General features: G+C 44.5%; 1 protein-coding gene across 1 annotated transcript in view; it reads left to right on the forward strand.

Moving 5' to 3' along the window:
• LOC120055401 (unconventional myosin-IXb-like) overlaps window positions 1-13328 on the forward strand; it is an 84033-nt gene that overhangs the window by 5389 nt on the left and 65316 nt on the right. The window lies entirely within an intron of this gene.

Here is a 13328-nt window from a genome sequence, read left to right on the forward strand (position 1 = left end):
CTCTCTCTCTCTCACACACATTCACCCTGTCTCTCTCTCTCTCTCTCTCACACACGTTCACCCTGTCTCTCTCTCTCACACACATTCACCCTGTCTCTCTCTCTCTCTCTCTCTCACACACGTTCACCCTGTCTTTCTCTCTCTCTCTCTCACACACGTTCACCCTGTCTCTCTCTCTCTCTCACACACACACGTTCACCCTGTCTCTCTCTCTCTCTCTCACACACACACGTTCACCCTGTCTCTCTCTCTCTCTCTCACACACACACGTTCACCCTGTCTCTCTCTCTCTCTCTCTCACACACATTCACCCTGTCTCTCTCTCTCTCTCTCTCTCTCTCACACACACACGTTCACCCTGTCTCTCTCTCTCTCTCTCTCACACACACACGTTCACCCTGTCTCTCTCTCTCTCTCTCTCACACACACACGTTCACCCTGTCTCTCTCTCACACACACACGTTTACCCTGTCTCTCTCTCTCTCTCTCTCACACACGTTCACCCTGTCTCTCTCTCTCTCTCACACACACACGTTCACCCTGTCTCTCTCTCTCTCACACACACACGTTCACCCTGTCTCTCTCTCTCTCTCACACACACACATGTTCACCCTGTCTCTCTCTCTCTCACACACACACGTTCACCCTGTCTCTCTCTCTCTCACACACGTTCACCCTGTCTCTCTCTCACACACACACGTTCACCCTGTCTCTCTCTCTCTCACACACGTTCACCCTGTCTCTCTCTCTCTCTCACACACACACGTTCACCCTGTCTCTCTCTCTCTCTCACACACGTTCACCCTGTCTCTCTCTCTCTCTCACACACACACGTTCACCCTGTCTCTCTCTCTCACACACACACACACGTTCACCCTGTCTCTCTCTCTCTCACGCATGTTCACCCTGTCTCTCTCTCTCTCTCTCTCACACACACACGTTCACCCTGTCTCTCTCTCTCTCTCTCTCTCTCTCTCTCACACACACACGTTCACCCTGTCTCTCTCTCTCTCTCACACACACACGTTCACCCTGTCTTTCTCTCTCTCACACACACATGTTCACCCTGTCTCTCTCTCTCTCACACACACATGTTCACCCTGTCTCTCTCTCTCTCACACACACATGTTCACCCTGTCTCTCTCTCTCTCTCTCTCACACACGTTCACCCTGTCTCTCTCTCTCTCTCACACACACACATGTTCACCCTGTCTCTCTCTCTCTCTCTCTCTCACACACACACGTTCACCCTGTCTCTCTCTCTCTCACACACACACGTTCACCCTGTCTCTCTCTCTCTCTCACACACACACATGTTCACCCTGTCTCTCTCTCTCTCTCTCACACACACACGTTCACCCTGTCTCTCTCTCTCACACACACACACACGTTCACCCTGTCTCTCTCTCTCTCACACACACACGTTCACCCTGTCTCTCTCTCTCTCTCTCTCACACACACACGTTCACCCTGTCTCTCTCTCTCTCACACACACACGTTCACCCTGTCTCTCTCTCTCTCTCACACACACACGTTCACCCTGTCTCTCTCTCTCTCACACACACATGTTCACCCTGTCTCTCTCTCTCTCACACACACATGTTCACCCTGTCTCTCTCTCTCTCTCTCTCTCTCACACACGTTCACCCTGTCTCTCTCTCTCTCTCACACACACACATGTTCACCCTGTCTCTCTCTCTCTCTCTCACACACACACGTTCACCCTGTCTCTCTCTCTCTCACACACACACGTTCACCCTGTCTCTCTCTCTCTCACACACACACGTTCACCCTGTCTCTCTCTCTCTCTCACACACACACACATGTTCACCCTGTCTCTCTCTCTCTCTCTCACACACACACGTTCACCCTGTCTCTCTCTCTCTCTCTCTCACACACACACGTTCACCCTGTCTCTCTCTCTCTCACACACACACGTTCACCCTGTCTCTCTCTCTCTCTCTCTCTCACACACACACGTTCACCCTGTCTCTCTCTCTCTCTCACACACACATGTTCACCCTGTCTCTCTCTCTCTCTCTCACACACGTTCACCCTGTCTCTCTCTCTCTCACACACGTTCACCCTGTCTCTCTCTCACACACACACGTTCACCCTGTCTCTCTCTCTCTCACACACACACACGTTCACCCTGTCTCTCTCTCTCTCTCTCACACACGTTCACCCTGTCTCTCTCTCTCTCTCACACACACACGTTCACCCTGTCTCTCTCTCTCACACACACACACACGTTCACCCTGTCTCTCTCTCTCTCTCACACACACATGTTCACCCTGTCTCTCTCTCTCTCTCTCACACACGTTCACCCTGTCTCTCTCTCTCTCACACACGTTCACCCTGTCTCTCTCTCACACACACACGTTCACCCTGTCTCTCTCTCTCTCACACACACACACGTTCACCCTGTCTCTCTCTCTCTCTCTCACACACGTTCACCCTGTCTCTCTCTCTCTCTCACACACACACGTTCACCCTGTCTCTCTCTCTCACACACACACACACGTTCACCCTGTCTCTCTCTCACACATGTTCACCCTGTCTCTCTCTCTCTCTCACACGTTCACCCTGTCTCTCTCTCTCTCTCACACACACACGTTCACCCTGTCTCTCTCTCTCTCTCTCTCTCTCTCTCACACACGTTCACCCTGTCTCTCTCTCTCTCTCTCTCACACACACACGTTCACCCTGTCTCTCTCTCTCTCACACATGTTCACCCTGTCTCTCTCTCTTGATCTATTTGGCTCTCTGCCACATTTATTGGTGGAAAGTAGAAGTCGTATTGAAAATATTTGAAAGATGAAGATAACATGGTGTTTACGGCACTCTGGAGAGGAGAAGATAACATGGTGTTTACTGCACTCTGGAGAGGAGAAGATAACATGGTGTTTACGGCACTCTGGAGAGGAGAAGATAACATGGTGTTTACGGCACTCTGGAGAGGAGAAGATAACATGGTGTTTACTGCACTCTGGAGAGGAGAAGATAACATGGTGTTTACGGCACTCTGGAGAGGAGAAGATAACATGGTGTTTACTGCACTCTGGAGAGGAGAAGATAACATGGTGTTTACTGCACTCTGGAGAGGAGAAGATAACATGATGTTTACTGCACTATGGAGAGGAGAAGATAACATGGTGTTTACGGCACTCTGGAGAGGAGAAGATAACATGGTGTTTACTGCACTATGGAGAGGAGATGATAACATGGTGTTTACTGCACTATGGAGAGGAGAAGATAACATGGTGTTTACGGCACTATGGAGAGGAGAAGATAACATGGTGTTTACGGCACTCTGGAGAGGAGAAGATAACATGGTGTTTACGGCACTCTGGAGAGGAGAAGATAACATGATGTTTACTGCACTATGGAGAGGAGAAGATAACATGGTGTTTACGGCACTCTGGAGAGGAGAAGATAACATGGTGTTTACGGCACTCTGGAGAGGAGAAGATTACATGGTGTTTACTGCACTATGGAGAGGAGAAGATAACATGATGTTTACTGCACTCTGGAGAGGAGAAGATAACATGGTGTTTTCTGCACTCTGGAGAGGAGAAGATAACATGGTGTTTACTGCACTCTGGAGAGGAGAAGATAACATGGTGTTTACTGCACTATGGAGAGGAGATGATAACATGGTGTTTACTGCACTATGGAGAGGAGAAGATAACATGATGTTTACTGCACTCTGGAGAGGAGAAGATAACATGGTGTTTACTGCACTCTGGAGAGGAGAAGATAACATTATGTTTACTGCACTATGGAGAGGAGAAGATAACATGATGTTTACTGCACTATGGAGAGGAGAAGATAACATGGTGTTTACTGCACTCTGGAGAGGAGAAGATAACATGGTGTTTACGGCACTATGGAGAGGAGAAGATAACATGGTGTTTACTGCACTATGGAGAGGAGAAGATAACATGGTGTTTACTGCACTCTGGAGAGGAGAAGATAACATGATGTTTACTGCACTCTGGAGAGGAGAAGATAACATGATGTTTACGGCACTCTGGAGAGGAGAAGATAACATGGTGTTTACTGCACTCTGGAGAGGAGAAGATAACATGGTGTTTACGGCACTCTGGAGAGGAGAAGATAACATGATGTTTACTGCACTATGGAGAGGAGAAGATAACATGGTGTTTACTGCACTCTGGAGAGGAGAAGATAACATGATGTTTACTGCACTCTGGAGAGGAGAAGATAACATGATGTTTACGGCACTCTGGAGAGGAGAAGATAACATGGTGTTTACTGCACTCTGGAGAGGAGAAGATAACATGGTGTTTACTGCACTATGGAGAGGAGAAGATAACATGATGTTTACGGCACTCTGGAGAGGAGAAGATAACATGATGTTTACGGCACTCTGGAGAGGAGATGATAACATGGTGTTTACTGCACTATGGAGAGGAGAAGATAACATGGTGTTTACGGCACTCTGGAGAGGAGAAGATAACATGGTGTTTACGGCACTCTGGAGAGGAGAAGATAACATGATGTTTACTGCACTATGGAGAGGAGAAGATAACATGGTGTTTACGGCACTCTGGAGAGGAGAAGATAACATGATGTTTACTGCACTATGGAGAGGAGAAGATAACATGGTGTTTACGGCACTATGGAGAGGAGAAGATAACATGGTGTTTACGGCACTCTGGAGAGGAGAAGATAACATGGTGTTTACTGCACTATGGAGAGGAGAAGATAACATGGTGTTTACTGCACTCTGGAGAGGAGAAGATAACATGGTGTTTACTGCACTATGGAGAGGAGAAGATAACATGGTGTTTACGGCACTATGGAGAGGAGAAGATAACATGGTGTTTACTGCACTCTGGAGAGGAGAAGATAACATGGTGTTTACGGCACTCTGGAGAGGAGAAGATAACATGATGTTTACTGCACTATGGAGAGGAGAAGATAACATGGTGTTTACTGCACTCTGGAGAGGAGAAGATAACATGATGTTTACTGCACTATGGAGAGGAGAAGAAAACATGGTGTTTTCTGCACTATGGAGAGGAGAAGATAACATGGTGTTTACTGCACTATGGAGAGGAGAAGATAACATGGTGTTTACTGCACTCTGGAGAGGAGAAGATAACATGATGTTTTCTGCACTATGGAGAGGAGAAGATAACATGGTGTTTACTGCACTCTGGAGAGGAGAAGATAACATGATGTTTACTGCACTATGGAGAAAGTATCATGAATGAGAGTTTGTGGTTGAATTGCGGGAATTGGTTTGTGAGCGCAAAACCTCGTGGGTCGCCCAGGAAATGTTACTCTTCTAATCATAGATGTCGATCAGGAAGTTCTACAGTTATGTTGTATTTCCTTGTTTATTGAAGGGAGTTATCTGTTTGCCCCCTGATGGAAATTTGACTGTCAAACAGTTCAAGTTAATGGTTTGTTAAAGGTACTGCTACAGAATTTGTTTTTTCCATTTATATTTTGAGGTTGGACGTCACCCTGTTAGACAGTATGTGTTACACCTCTGCTGATTGCCATCTCGTTAGTCGGAAGGTGTTTCACCTGTGCTGGCCCAAGTGCTATTTAAGAGTGGTTGGCCCAATGTTCCAGTTGTCTTGAGATGTGGAGGGTTAACACCTTTAGTTGGCACGCCCTATTTGATAAAGCATGTTTTTTGTAAAAAAAAAATAGAAAATGATCTGCTCTTCCCTGTTTTTATTTGGCTCCACCTTTTTGGTTTGCTTCCTGTCTTTAAATTTGGTGTAGGTTTTAATTTGGTTTGTCTCTTTTTGGGCAAATTTTGTGGGCGCTCATGGTGGGTGTCTTAAGTCCCAGGCTGCGATTCAAGCTCATAAAAGACACACCCTCGTCCACTTACCCTCGTCCACTTACCTTCGTCCACTTACCCTTGTCCACTTACCCTCGCCTTACGCCCTTAGGGGAATCCCCGTCGCCATCTTGGAGGGCGGTCCAAATGATTAGCCAAGCAAGGGAAGTTTGCAACATAAGACCCTTTTAGACGAGTTTGCGAGTGTACAATTATGTTCACTCCGGAGCCTGAACCTCCCCATAATTACATTCGTGACGATTGTACATCCGCTAAGAAAAATCTAACTTAAAAACAAGGGAGAAGTCAACATACAAGTGTAAGTAAAAACGAATGTAAAAAGGTTAGAAATTGTGCTACTAATGCACATGACGGCACAAACACGTCTCATAAATGTGATGTTTGGTTTGTTTGGTTATATTTTGGAAATTGTAGAAATAAAACATTTTCCTCCTTCAGAAGTTCCAACTAGGCAGGCTAACGTTAGTTAGCTAGCAAATTAATTAGCTATCATACAGTAGGTATATATTAATAATTATATATTTAATATAAGTAGACATGCAATCATAATTGACTGTAGTGCATATAAAGCACCCACAAGCTACCGGTGGCAGAAAACACAATCATCGTGGGATGAACGAGTGACGAATTTCCAGGCGGTCCATTTACAAGTAATTCTTTCCTCCCTCGCCCTGCAAGTGTATACTCGTCAAACGTCATGATGCGTCATCAGAAGTGTCCACTTCATTTGAGGGGATAGGGTGTGTCTTTTAAGTGTTTGGACTGCAGCCCTAGTTGTTGTTGCTAGGCAACTTTCAGTGGACACCCCCATGGGTGTCTTTCAGAACGCCTCCTAAAACCACACCTGGTTCGATTTGGTTGTAGTTAGTAACTCTTCGTTAGTTTCCTCTTCTGTTTTGGTTCCTTGCTGGGGTATGTAACACCAGCACAGGTGAAATGACTTCCAACTAACGAGATGACAAGCCAGCACAGGTGTAACACATACTTTCTAACGAAGTTACACCAATCGGTGCACCTAACCTCCAACCTCGCAATATAAATGGAAAAACCAAAGCCTGTAACAGTACGGGGTATGTGGAAGTAGTATATTCCCAGAAGGGACTTATAAACTCAGCAAAAACAAGAAACGTCCCTTTTTCAAGACCCTGTCTTTCAAAGATAATTTATATAAATCCAAATAACTTCATAGCTCTTCATTGTAAAGGTTTTAAACACTGTTTCCCATGCTTGTTCAATGAACCATAAACAATTCATGAACATGCACCTGTGGAACAGTCGTTAAGACACTAACACCTAACAGACGGTAGGCAATTACGGTCACAGTTATGAAAACTTAGGACACTAAAGAGGCCTTTCTACTGACTCTGAAAACACCAAAAGATAGATGCCCAGGGTCCCTGCTCTTCTGCGTAAACGTGCCTTGGGCATGCTGCAAGAAGGCATGAGGACTGCAGATGTGGCCATGGCAATACATTGCAATGTCTGTACTGTGAGACGCCTAAGACAGCGCTACAGGGAGACAGGACGGACAGCTGATCGTCCTCTCAGTGGCAGACCATGTGTAACAACGCCTGCACAGAATCGGTACATCCGAAGATCACACCCGCGGGACAGGTACACGGATGGCAACAACAACTGCCCGAGTTACACCAGGAACGCACAATCCCTCCATCAGTGCTCAGACTATCAAAAATAGGCTGAGAGAGGCTGGACTGAGGGCTTGTAGGCCTGTTGTAAGACAGGTCCTCACCAGACATCACCGGCAACAACGTCGCCTATGGGCGCAAACCCACAGTCGCTGAACCAGACAGGACTGGCAAAAAGTGCTCTTCACCTACGAGTTGCGGTTTTGACTCACCAGGGGTGCTGGTCAGATTCGTGTTCATCGTCAAAGGAATGAGCGTTACACCGAGGCCTGTACTCTGGAGCGGGATTGATTTGGAGGTGGAGGGTCTGTCATGTTCTGGGGCAGTGTGTCACAGCGTCATCGTACTGAGCTTGTTGTCATTGCAGGAAATCTCAACGCTGTGCGTTACAGGGAAGACATCCTCCTCCCTGATGTGGTACCCTTCCTGCAGGCTCATCCTGACATGACCCTCCAGCATGACAATGCCACCAGTCATACTGCTCGTTCTGTGCAAGACAGGAATTTCAGTGTTCTGCCATGGCCAGCGAAGAGCCCGAACCTCAATCCCATTGAGCACATCTGAGACCTGTTGGATCGGAGGGTGAGGACTAGGGCCATTCCCCCCCAGAAATGTCCAGGAACTTGCAGGTGCCTTGGTGGTAGAATGGGGTAACATCTCACAGCAAGAACTGGCAAATCTGGTGCAGTCCATGAGGAGGAGATGCACTGCAGTACTTAATGCAGCTGGTGGTCACACCAGATACTGACTGTTACTTTTGATTTTTACCCCCCCCTTTTGTTCAGGGACACATTATTCAATTTCTGTTAGTCACATGTCTGTGGAACTTATTCAGTTTATGTTTCAGTTGTTGAATCTTATGTTCATACAAATATTTACACATGTTATTAAGATTGCTGAAAATAAATGCAGTTGACAGTGAGAGGACGTTTCTTTTTTTGCTGAGTTTATGTTTACTGAACAAAAATATAAACACAACATGCAACAATTTCTACGATTTTACTGAGTTACAGTATATATACTGTAAGGAAATCAGTCAATTGAAATATTCATAAGACCCTAATCTATGGATTTCACATGGGTGAGCCTGGGTGGGCATAGGCCCATCCACTGGGGAGCCAGACACATTCACTGGGGAGCCAGGTCCAGCCACTGGGGAGCCAGGCCCATCCACTGGGGAGCCAGGTCCAGCCAGTCACAATACATTTTCCCCACAAAAGGGCTTTATTATAGACAGAAAGTGTCCTCAGTTTCAACAGCTGTCTGGGTGGCTGGTATCAGATGATCCTGCAGGTGAAGAAGCCGGATGTGGAGGTCCTGGGCTGGCGTGGTTACACGTGGTCTTGGTTGGGAGGCAGGTTGGACATACTGCCAAATTCTCTAAAAAGACATTAGAAGCAGCTTATGGTAGGGTTCAATTCCCACGGGGGGACCAGGATGAATATGTATGAACTTTCCAATTTGTAAGTCGCTCTGGATAAGAGCGTCTGCTAAATGACTTAAATGTAAATGTAAATGTAATGGTAGAGCAATGAACAGATATGGCTTTTTCTTTGCAACTCTGCCTAGAAGGCCAGCATCCCGCAGTCGTCTCTTCACTGTTGACGTTGAGACTGGTGTTTTGCGGGTTTTATTTAATGAAGCTGCCAGTTGAGGACTTGTGAGGCGTCTGTTTCTCAAACTTGACACTAATATCCTTGTCCTCTTGCTCAGTTGTGCACCGGGGCCTCCCACTCCTCTTTATATTCTGGTTAGAGCCAGTTTGCGCTATTCTGTGAAGGGAGTAGTACACATCGTTGTATAAGATCTTCAGTTTCTTGGCAATTTCTCGCATGTAATAGCCTTCATTTCTCTGAACAAGAATAGACTGACGAGTTTCAGAAGAAAGTTATTTATTTCTGGCCATTTTGAGCCTGTAATTGAACCCACAAATGCTGATGCTCCAGATACTCAACTAGTATATAGAAGGCCAGTTTTTTTATTGCTTCTTTAATTAGCATAACAGTTTTCAGCTGTGCTAATATAATTGCAAAAGGGTTTTCTAATGATCAATTAGCCTTTTAAAATGATAAACTTGGATTAGCTAACACGACGTGGCATTGGAACACAGGAGTGATGGTTGCTGATAGTGGGCCTCTGTACGCCTATGTAGATATTCCATTAAAAATCTGCCGTTTCCAGCTACAATAGTAATTTACAACATTAACAATGTCTACACTGTATTTCTGATCAATTTGATGTTATTTTAATGAACAACAAATTTGCTTTTATTTAAAAAACAAGGACATTTCTAAGTGACCCAAACTTCTGAACGGGGGTGTGTGTGTGTGTATACCCTTTTTTAAATTTTTTATATACCTTTATTATTCCCTGCAAACCCTACCACCCCTCCACCAATTGGAGTAAACTAATAAACAGTAACTCTTATGCTTCTACCTTCAGTTTATACACATTTTACAGACAATCTATTTTACAATAGTTATATTTTTGGGGTTTTTCATCCTGGCCTTCCTCTATTTCCGATGTCCATCGAGTTTGATTTCTATTTGTAACTGTGCTATTTCACAAAAGTTCTAAACCTATATACATTTTACAGACCCCGTATGTTTTACATTGGTTATCTTGTTATTAGTTCCACCCTTCAGCTCCATTCAACCCCTCCCATCTATCTCTCAACACCATCCATTTTGGATTTCTATTTGCCATATATTTTCCAACTGTGCTGTGATGCTTCACAAAAGTACTGAACCTTTCTATTCTCATAGTTTCTACAGATTGTAAATTACAGATTAAACATTTTTGCTAAAATAATTATTATATTATTGATTGATTGACTATGACTTTTCAAATCACCCAGTATTGCTATCTGCAGCGTTAGTTCTAGGTAAATGTTGCAATTCTTCAGCCATTTCTAGACTTGTGACCAAAAACGAGCTACACATATGGACAGTACCAAAATAAATGATCTAATGACTCTGCCTCCTCACAGCAAAATCTGCTGCGGCCACTTTTAGTGAGTTTGTACACATCCGGAGGAGAGGCATTTTTTTACCTCAGTAAATTCATCAGGCTTAAACCATGTTTCAGTCCAATCACATCAAGATTATGATCAGTGATTTGATCATTGACTTCCTTGGAAGTGAGGGTTCTAACATTAAATAACCCTATTTTGCAATATGTGAGATATTATCACAATCTCTTCCACTGAGATTGCTAAGGCGAACACCGCCATGTTTAGTTTTGCCCAACCTAGATCAAGGCACAGACATGGTCTCAATGGGGAAAACTGAGCTATCTACACTGACTGTGCTAGGGGCAGACTCCACTAAACCCTATCTCATTGTGAAGCTAGAGAACTGAGCTATCTACACTGACTGTGCTAGGGGCAGACTCCACTAAACCCTATCTCATTGTGAAGCTAGAGAACTGAGCTATCTACACTGACTGTGCTAGGGGCAGACTCCACTAAACCCTGTCTCATTGTGAAGCTAGAGAACTGAGCTATCTACACTGACTGTGCTAGGGGCAGACTCCACTAAACCCTGTCTCATTGTGAAGCTAGAGAACTGAGCTATCTACACTGACTGTGCTAGGGGCAGACTCCACTAAAACCTATCTCATTGTGAAGCTAGAGAACTGAGCTATCTACACTGACTGTGCTAGGGGCAGACTCCACTAAACCCTGTCTCATTGTGAAGCTAGAGAACTGAGCTATCTACACTGACTGTGCTAGGGGCAGACTCCACTAAACCCTATCTCATTGTGAAGCTAGAGAACTGAGCTATCTACACTGACTGTGCTAGGGGCAGACTCCACTAAACCCTGTCTCATTGTGAAGCTAGAGAACTGAGCTATCTACACTGACTGTGCTAGGGGCAGACTCCACTAAACCCTGTCTCATTGTGAAGCTAGAGGACTGAGCTATCTACACTGACTGTGCTAGGGGCAGACTCCACTAAACCCTGTCTCATTGTGAAGCTAGAGGACTGAGCTATCTACACTGACTGTGCTAGGGGCAGACTCCACTAAACCCTGTCTCATTGTGAAGCTAGAGGACTGAGCTATCTACACTGACTGTGCTAGGGGCAGACTCCACTAAACCCTGTCTCATTGTGAAGCTAGAGGACTGAGCTATCTACACTGACTGTGCTAGGGGCAGACTCCACTAAACCCTATCTCATTGTGAAGCTAGAGGACTTAGGTTTGAAATGACAGGGCTCTTTCTTTCAAACCTTGTATACGAACACATACATCTCTCCTATTATGCATGGGAATACTTTGGAACAGATTTCCAAAATGTAAATCACTTGGAGCTGATTTTCTGGTGTTTTTACAGTCTTTTATGTCCGCCAATAAAAAATGTCCAGCAAATAATATCACCCGCATGCCAAATTCAGCCCGCAGGCAGCCAGTTGGAGAACCCAGCTCTAAAGTATTGAAGTGTGTGCTAGGAAAATACGTATAATTTCATTAAAGTAAAGATTCACCCATTTTGAATGTTTTTTTATATTTATTTTGTGCATCTCTGATTGATGTTCTACCGATTTTTTTCATTTTATTTATATATATATTTTTCTTCTTCCCGGGGTCATTTCATGTTTTTATGTGAGCTATTGCTGTTCCAGCAGGAAGAAATGTGTCCGGTATGACGTAGCATTGCGATAACGCCGCTCTCACTACACTGGAAGTTAATAGGAATACGACTTTAAGAACACAGAAGAAGGATGTCAGATTTCAATACTGGAGGTTGGCTTCTCTCCAATGAGACATTGATCATATTTTTTTTGTATATTCCTACCTGGAAGTGTTTTTATTTAACAGAGGGTCTAACACATTTCTCCTATTTGTCTGCCTCTTCAGTCCAGGGTGCATTGCATGGTAACCGTTGTAAATGTCAGACCCCACTCTGTGAGGCACATCGATCTGCAGGTTGATCATGGTGAGATTGTAGACTCCTGATAGTTTGTTTAGGTGATTTTACAGCTTACTAGCTACTTCATATACTGATATTGACTTTGGTATTATTGTGTGTAGCTCGCTTGTGGGTTTTGTAGTCGACTTGAGCTGCAACAGATTTCCACAACGATGTTCAGATGTTGCTACCAACCTTATTATAACGACAAAATGTAACATTTGTTATTGTTCTAACATTTTTTATGTAACACTGTAAATTATAGGAATGAGTGGTTTTGGATGGATTTGTTTTTCTTTTAACTGGTATTTCATGCCTTGTGATTGATAATTGAACAGGATGTGAATTGGCTTGTTCTCATTGGCTGATGCATGATGGGAATTACTTTAAGAAGTCTGTCCTTTCTTTGCTGGTTGGACAGATGGGGAACAGGTCGGCTGCCGGGTTAACAGGTACTTATTGAACCTGGGTTTTTCATTTTGAACAAGGTTTCGCCGGCTTTTTCCTCACTGCAAATTTAAAAGGCTCACTCTGGGCAAGAAAAAAGCACATCTACATCGTATACCTGCTCACTGTTAAAATCCAACCGCTGGCTCAAACTTCAGTGTCCTCAAAACGACCCTGGTTTGGTCACTCAACTGTGTCATGTTATTAGTTGATAATTGTGTTGTCTTTAATGTATCTATTAACCAGAGAAAAACAGCGCACGGTGGTGTGGGGGTGTCTGAAGCTGAGTTTTAGTTTCATTCTCAGTCACTGGTGCATTTCCTACAATATGCCTACACAATGCTGTTATCAATCAGGCTATTGACTCTGACTGTGTGCATGTAATCATGAACTCAGTCCTTCTCAGAATGTCATGACGGTATCAACACACTGTAGACGTTCTGTGGCTAATCATAAGATCCCTACACATCTAGTG

Source organism: Salvelinus namaycush, chromosome 11, assembly GCF_016432855.1.
Source record: "Salvelinus namaycush isolate Seneca chromosome 11, SaNama_1.0, whole genome shotgun sequence".
In the NCBI taxonomy this organism is placed as follows: domain Eukaryota; kingdom Metazoa; phylum Chordata; class Actinopteri; order Salmoniformes; family Salmonidae; genus Salvelinus; species Salvelinus namaycush.